General features: G+C 39.2%; 1 long non-coding RNA gene across 4 annotated transcripts; it reads right to left on the bottom strand.

The window, feature by feature from the left end:
- Window positions 1-260: 260 nt before the first annotated feature.
- On the bottom strand, window positions 261-3,142 carry LOC139823789 (uncharacterized). Of its 4 annotated transcripts, XR_011734872.1 has the most exons (6): window positions 3,128-3,142; window positions 2,676-2,824; window positions 2,332-2,516; window positions 1,807-1,921; window positions 1,323-1,551; window positions 261-1,060 (listed from the first exon to the last, which is right to left on the bottom strand). It is a non-coding gene; the product is annotated as an uncharacterized lncRNA (long non-coding RNA). The 4 variants fall into 4 exon arrangements; XR_011734871.1 differs by lacking the exon at window positions 3,128-3,142 and having other exon boundaries at window positions 2,676-2,864; XR_011734874.1 differs by lacking the exon at window positions 3,128-3,142 and having other exon boundaries at window positions 1,811-1,921; window positions 2,676-2,864.
- Between the last annotated feature and the right edge of the window lie 4,835 nt (window positions 3,143-7,977).

Below are 7,977 nucleotides of genomic sequence, written 5' to 3'. Positions count from 1 at the left end.
ATTAAGTATGAAATATACATTTAAGAAATATTACATTAATGATTATATTATCTTACGCCTTATTAACATTCCATACAGGCGAAGCAAATAGATGCTATGATATACAGGATACCTTTAAACAATTGTTTCATTTTCTAACATTTTTCAGATATATTGTAATATAATCGTATAATCGTCATATTTTTTTACACAGGAATACTAACGCAAAATAATTCGGACATTGTCACTACTAAAATTAAAAAATCAGATGAAGGGTTAAGTAATGTACATATTTTTAATTCACATATCTCTCATTTACTACCGATCATCATTTCACAATGATACATTTGCAACGAAATAGATACGCCAATACCCAAAACGTATATCTGTAATCTAAACACAAGTTTTTATATTCTGGAAACGATACAAGTGTCTTAAAATACTTTTTACTTGTTTCTAAGCAGCATAAAATATCGATACTATCCGAATAGTATAAAAGCTACATTTGGATGGAACGATAACAATTTAGACACCCTACCTCTATAATTATGTTAAAATCGTCAGATATACTGTAATATAATCGTCATATTTTTTTACACAGAAATACTAACGCAAATTATTCGGACATTGTCACTAAAAAATTAGATGAAGATAGTTTGTAATCATACAAAGATACTGTTTAGTTAATGTACACATCTTTTTAATTCACATATCTCTCATTTACTACCGATCATCATTTCATAATGATGCATTTGCAACGAAATAGATACGTCAGCAACATTCGAAACCATCGACTGGAAAAAGCATTCTTCTTGGTCTATTCGTTGTGACGGATAAAATCGTATAATTTCAGCACTCAGCAGTGGATTCACTTCAATTGATGCGATTTTAAGACAGAGCTCAATTCAAAGAATCCTCGTTGTTACTAAATATGCTTACAAGGCCTGTGAATAGCGCTAATTTCCCTGCCATGCGTATGTCTTTCTTTTTCGTGGCTGTATCCTGATTAGGCATCATCTTGTCCGTAATATGCTTATAAACTTTTCCATTCAGCATTAACATAAAAAAGCCGTCGTACCATCTGAAATCGTTATATATAATTGTCTTGGTATTATAATCAATTTTATAATAAGTGTTTCCTCTCCGATAGCATAAACAAAATTAATTTTAGGAAATCTAAATTATTTTATCTTTTTCTGAAAGTAGAATAAAAAACGAAACTAAAAATCAAGTTCTTTCCAAATAATAGACAACTTGAATTAATTGTATAATCAATGTTTATAAGAACAATTTTATATTACTATTAAAAGGAATGGAATGTTTAGAGCACTGATTACACTTACATTTCCTGGTTAGCGCTTATTATGGCATGTTGTATTTTCCAAATTTTACTTCCAAAACACAGAAAATACCTTCCAGCCTGTGATGACACCACGTATACGCCAACGAACCTGTACGGTATCGTTTTCAGAATGCATTGTGATCTTTAGGATGTCAAGCTTGACGTGTGCAAACTTCATATGACCAATGAACCTTAATAGTATCAATTGCTTCGCATAACTCACAAGTCCCCTGCAATATTTTTTAAGCATATTATGAGAAAATGGAAATACTTAATGCTAAAAACTATCAATTGCTTTGAATACTTAATCAAATTAATTTTCGTTACTTCTCTAATATTGTTGATAAAAATTATATCATAATAATGGATAATAGGGACTCAATTCACAAATATTTTAGCATAACTTGCCTACAATACAAATTGCGCTACAGAACACTTTCTCGTTCTTTTCAACTTTTACAATTTACAAGACAGCATATACGTACATACATGTGCAATTTTGGATACACCTTCCTTCTTAAAGATCTCTTCGGTATCAGCTTCCTGCGGTCAATATATAGCGGCAAAATTGTATACCACGTAGTTGAATATAAAATGTTCCTGCGTGAGAAAACGAGAGAAAAGGAGGACATTTATAATAGGTAATGACACACGATACGAACCACGCAATAGTGTAAATTCGGGATTGGGGGAAGAAAGAAGGGGTAAAGGAGAAGAGATTCTTACAATTAGAGGCACTCTGTAGCAACTCGTATTATCTAGCACAAGAGGACCTCTTGTGCTAGACAATTATGCCTCAACAGTATCTGACAATAAGAATTATTATATTTTGAAGACGCGAGATTGTACATTCAAAGCATCTAAAATTAACGAAAGTAAAGTACAATATAAACATACTTTGGAGAAATCTTTATTACGCGATAGTGCCTGTCACAACGTGCATATAGATACAGATCACTTTCTCGTTCTCCTAACTTTTACAACTTTTACAAGACAGCATATATACGTACGTGTGCGATTTTGGATACACCTTCCTTCTTAAAGAAAATCGGCATCAGCTCCCTGCCGTCAATATATATTTCACTATATCACTATATCTATCACGCGGCGATGGTCACGACTGTCACTATCTATTTAATTCTAGGTTATCGCTGTATTCCAGCATAAATCGGTCTCTTTTAACAGCTTCATGCGTCTGTGATTGAGAAAGAAATCTGATAAGTATCAGCTCAATATAATGCAACATATACATATACGAATATGTATATACATTTTAGATAAAAACAGTCAGTAAACTTTTATAAAACAATACTCTTTGAAATAATACAAGCAATAATATAATTTTTATAATTACCTCTCTATATTATATCTTAAATGTGCATGAATTTTCTTCTAACGATATTTGTAATGTCATCAACTTTTCACGCTTGTTGAATATTTGTGCCATGAGCACCAACAGCTAATCCCATCAGATCTTCTCGAACATTAAATTCATCGGTATATCTAAAATAAGGCAAATTTTACATAATACAAAAACAGTAATTATTACTTACATCTGCTTATATATAATATACGATATATATATGTATATAAAATATACGATTACAAAGATAAATCTGTATCAAAAATTTATAGTTACTGTAACGTATACCAGATTAGATTTGTACGAGCAAGCAATAAATATAACTAACCTCGCGAGACACCACGCGAGCACACGTCATTGCGTTAAAAGATATTTATTTACCAATATTATCCACATATATTATATATAATAGTGGATTATATATAATAAAAAATCCTACTAACCTCGCGAGACACCACGCGAACACACGTCACGTCGCACGATTTAACACACGCGAAACTCGCCAAACTCGCCGCGATCTCGCGATCGCCGTCAATCTCGACCGCGCCAGCCAATCACGCACGCGGAAAAGCGGCAACACTACGTGCGAGATATTCGACTCGCAAAGCTCACTTCTCGGTCCAAATGGATTTTTTTATTATGGACTAGCACACACGCGCGCTACGCGCGCGCTTCAAACTTTTTTCGTTCCATTTCACCTTAAAACACTCATCCCACATCACCATTTCTCTCCGTTAAAATGTATTCCCTTTCTCATCCACTGTACCAATGTCCATTCGCCACCTCTCGTTTCTTATTTTCTCTCCGCTCACTTCACATATCTGTCTCTCCCATATTTTGTTTTCTTCTTTCTTTTTACTTCTCGCATAAGACTTATCACACTTCGCTTCCTCGGCTCTCATTTTTTTCCTTACACTTAACTACTCCTTACACTGCACTAACGCGCGCGCCATCCATGTCCATATATTTCCCGTTATATTTATTCTAAAATATTTATCCCATTCCACTATTTCTCTCCGTTAATTCATTCCTTTTTCTCCTCTACTGTACTAATATCTAATCGTCACCACCTCCCATTCCTCTTCCCTCTCCGCTTACTTCACGTACTTATCTCTCTCATATTTTATTTTTTTTTCTTTCTTTTTATTTCTCATATAAGACTTATTACACTCTAATTTTTTTATTCGGTACCTTTCTTTGTCCGTCAGCAGCAACGTAAACAAAATCGGGCTTAACGGGCACCCCTGTCTAACTCCCCTTCCTGTTCAAAACCTCTCTCCCAGCTCCTCTCCCACCCTTACCCTGCATCCCTCAACAGCTCCTTACATCTCATCACCAAGCCCTCCCTCACTTCTCTTTTCCTCATCGCTTCCACCAGAATCCTTCTGTCCACCGAGTCAAAAAAGCTGTCTTCAAGTCCACGAACAACACCACCATCTTCCCCTTCTTTAATTTACCTGCCTATTTATTAAGTAATTTAATACATACATGTGGTCCGTGGTCCCTACCCCTCTCCTAAACCCTGTCTGACTCTGCGGAAGCAATCCCTTCTCTGCTACCTCCTTCCTCAACCTTTCCGCCAAAACAGCAGCGCACCTTGTATGCCGTTTGTGCTAACATCACCCCTCTGTAGTCCCCGACTTTCTCCCCCTTCCCCTTCTTTCTTATGGGCACTATAATTCCCTCTCTCCAACCTTCCGGCCAACCCTCTTCTTTCCACACTCTATTACATACCTCCCACAACCATTCCTTCACCACTTCCCCTCCAAACTTTCATACCTCATTTGGAATTCCATAACTTCCCATCGCTTTTCCCTCCCTAAGCTTTTCCACTATTTCCCACATCTCTTCTCTTCTTATCTTCTCCTCTTCCTCCTCCAACTCCTCCCAACAAATCTCTGAAATACCTATCCCATTCCTGCATACTAATTCCCTCGTTCAACCTTCTTCTCCTCTTTCTCTCCCTGTTTACCACCTTCCATATCTGTCCCTCTGTCCTAATCTCCTTTACCTCCCCTTCCCATTTCTCCACTTCTCTTCTTTTCTTCTCCTTATACAACTTCTTGTATCGCTGTTTTTCCTCCCTATAACTGCCACTCTTCCTTCCTTTCCTTCTCTATTTCCTTAACATGAGCCCTTTTTCTTCCCTTCCTTACATTCTTCACCCCAACAGCCCCTTTCTCCGCCCTTTTTGCCCTTCCCATTCACTTCTCTTAATACCTTCCCTATCCTCCTTTTCAGCCCCTGCCACTCCTCTTCCACTCCCCTTCCTGAATTTGCTTATCCCCCACTAACTCTTTAAATTTTTTCCTGCCGTCCTCCGACCAATCTCCTCTCTCACTTCCGCCCTTCCCCCCTTCCTTTTACCCAAACCGTCCTCCACCCTTTCTACCCACGCCGTCACTGACTGGTGGTCTGAGTCGACCTTCGCTTCCACCACTACCCGTTCTATCCTCTCCCTTGTCCTCCTGTCCCCCAACACGCAGTCAATCACCGACTCCCCTCTCCTCCCTGTATACGTCCATTCTCCCTCCTCATCTTCTCTAATTCCTCCGTTAAAAATCGCCCATCCATGCTCCTCCAAAAATCTACATAACTTTCTTTCCTCCCCGTTTACCTTGCTATCTTTCGTTCTTCTTTTCCCTTCTCCTCTCTCTTCCTCTCCCTCTACGAATCCCCCCTCCTTCCCCGTCCTTGCGTTAAAATCCCCCCTATCAGCACCCTCACTCCCGTCTCTATCTCCTTCCACCCATTACTTTAGGTTTTCCAATTTCCTGTCCATATCTTATTTATATACACTCCTACTATGTTCCACCACTTCTTCCCTAACCTCACCTTTATCGATAGCATCCCTTCTTTATCTTTTTTCGTCCTTCCTTTTTCCATTTTGACCTCTACCCTCACCCCTACTATCATTCCTCCTACCGCCCTTCCCTTCCGATTTTTCCTCCCTGCTTTCTGCACTTCCCACACGTAACCTCTCGGCAGCCCTTTATCTTTTCTCATCCCTTACCATCCACCCACTTCTCACATAACACCATTACATCCCATTCCTCCAGCCCCTTCCAAAACTCTTTATCTTTATTTGTTAATCCCGCCACATTCCAAAAAGCCACCTTATATATTCTCCTTCTCTCCTCTCTCTCTCTCTCTCTCTCTCTCTCTCTCTCTCTTCTCTCTCCCTCCTCCACCTCTTTCTCTCCAAATCTTCTCTCTAATTCCTCCCTCTTATCCTTCTCATTCTCTACTCTTCTTTCATCCACCCGTTCCCTCTTTCTTTTCTACTCAACCTACTTTTGCACTTCCTCTCTTTTGCTTTCCTTCCCTTTCCCTTGCCCTGCTTCCCAACACCACCCTCTACTATCCCTAAGCACATCTCTTACCTTATCCCACACCCACCACTCCCCCTCTATCCATACCTCTCCCTGCCCTATTCGTACCCTCTCCTCTTGCCTTCCATGCAACTTGATTTACCCTCCATTTTCTTCCCATGTCAAATCTTCTTCTATCCAAGTACTTTTGTCTCCCAATTTCCACTTATTTCTCATTATTCTTGATTTCTCTTCCTCACTTCCTACTCTTACTACTGCCATACCTCCCTTCTCTCTCCTTCCCGCATCTATTTTTCTAATCTCCTCTATCTTAACCTCTAAGCCTATCTTTTTCATCACCTCCTCTACTTCCCCCTTTATTCCTCCCGTATCCTCTTTCACTCCTTTTATCAAAATATTTCTCTTCCTTTCTCCTCTCTCCTTCACTTTACACCTCCTTTCCAGCCTTTCCACCCTCTCCTTCCAATCAGACTTCTCCCTACCCCCTCCCTTTTCCCTCCTCCGCTTTTTTCTGCACTTTTTCCTCCATCACGAACTCCTCCCTTTAACTCCATTTGCATCCCCTCCAATTTTCCTTCCAAATCTTCTATTTTATTCTTAACTCTTCTCTCTCCCTTCTTCATTTCTTCTCTCTCTCCTTTAGTTGGTTCCTTATTTTCTCAACTTCTTCCACCATTGCCTCCCTTTGCCCCTTCGCCACCTCTCTTAATTCCTCTCTCACTCCCCTTAACCCCTCCCTCAGCTCTTATCCTAATTCTCTCAACAACCCTTTCATATCTATATCTTTCCCCCCTGGTGGCGTTCTCACTATCTTCCTGCTTTTCTTGAAAAGGTCCTCGCTCCCTTTCCCAACCGCTCCTTCTTCCTTTTCCACTGTATCTTTCTTCCTCTTGAAAAGCTCGTCTATGTTCCCCGTACTACCGCGTCTCTCTTTCCCCAATTCTATGGCCGTATTGCTTCCCCGCGTTATTCCCGAACTCCCCAGAATTCCCTAGCTCTTTACCCTTTACCCCCCGCTCTATACTCTTCCCCTTCTACGTCTGTCTCTCTAACCTCAACCTTCCTGTTTCTCTTCAGCCTCCACGGGCTCTCTCTCTCTGAACCCTCCTCTCCCACACTGTGCTCGCCCCTCGCTTACCACACACTCTCTCTCGCTCTACCTCTCACACTCGCACTCCGTTATTCGCTTACAAAATCTGTCGTCTCACATCTAACCAATCGGAAACGGAAGTCCCACATTTATTATTCCATTATCCCTCCTTTTCTTTTCCTTCTTCTGTTCTTTCTAACTCTTCACTATCTCATTTTCTATCCTTCCACTTAGAATCTCCTTAAGGCATTCACACATAATATGCCGTAAGGACGTAAAACGTAAGCGTAAGAAAATCGATCAATCCCAATCGAGTATTTTCCCCTGGGATTACGGACAGCACAATACTTGATTGGGATTGGTCGATTTTCTTACGCTTATGTTTTACGCGTCCTTACGCAATTTTATGTGTGAAGGCCTTTGCACTTTCAATGTTTTCCACCGCCATCCTTCTTATTTCTTCCACCCCTATAATTTCGCCTATTTTTTCTATTTATTTACTAAAAGATAATCTATTAGTACAATCTTACCTTCCCTTTTGTATGTCCACTTTTTTTCTCTCATTTCCCGTCACATTCCGTTAAATAAATTATTATTATTTTTAGATAATTTAATTAATTAATGTAATTAAATCAAATCGATTTAATTCCGGAGAGTTCCAGGGTTTTAATGTTCCAACAATAGCTGTGTTTCAAGTCCGACAAAAAATCGGTGCGCAGTTAAATAAGTTGGAAAAATATATGTATACATACACACACAAATTAATATTAGGCTGTCAAAAATCTAAGCTTGGACCGTATAGCATTTTATTCTAATTTGATTATATATAGTAACGGTCCTATTTCTCTTATTGTTATGATTATTTTTTATA

This window comes from Temnothorax longispinosus, unplaced genomic scaffold (assembly GCF_030848805.1).
Source record: "Temnothorax longispinosus isolate EJ_2023e unplaced genomic scaffold, Tlon_JGU_v1 HiC_scaffold_18, whole genome shotgun sequence".
NCBI lineage: Eukaryota > Metazoa > Arthropoda > Insecta > Hymenoptera > Formicidae > Temnothorax > Temnothorax longispinosus.
This window is presented reverse-complemented; position numbering and strand designations above follow the sequence as displayed.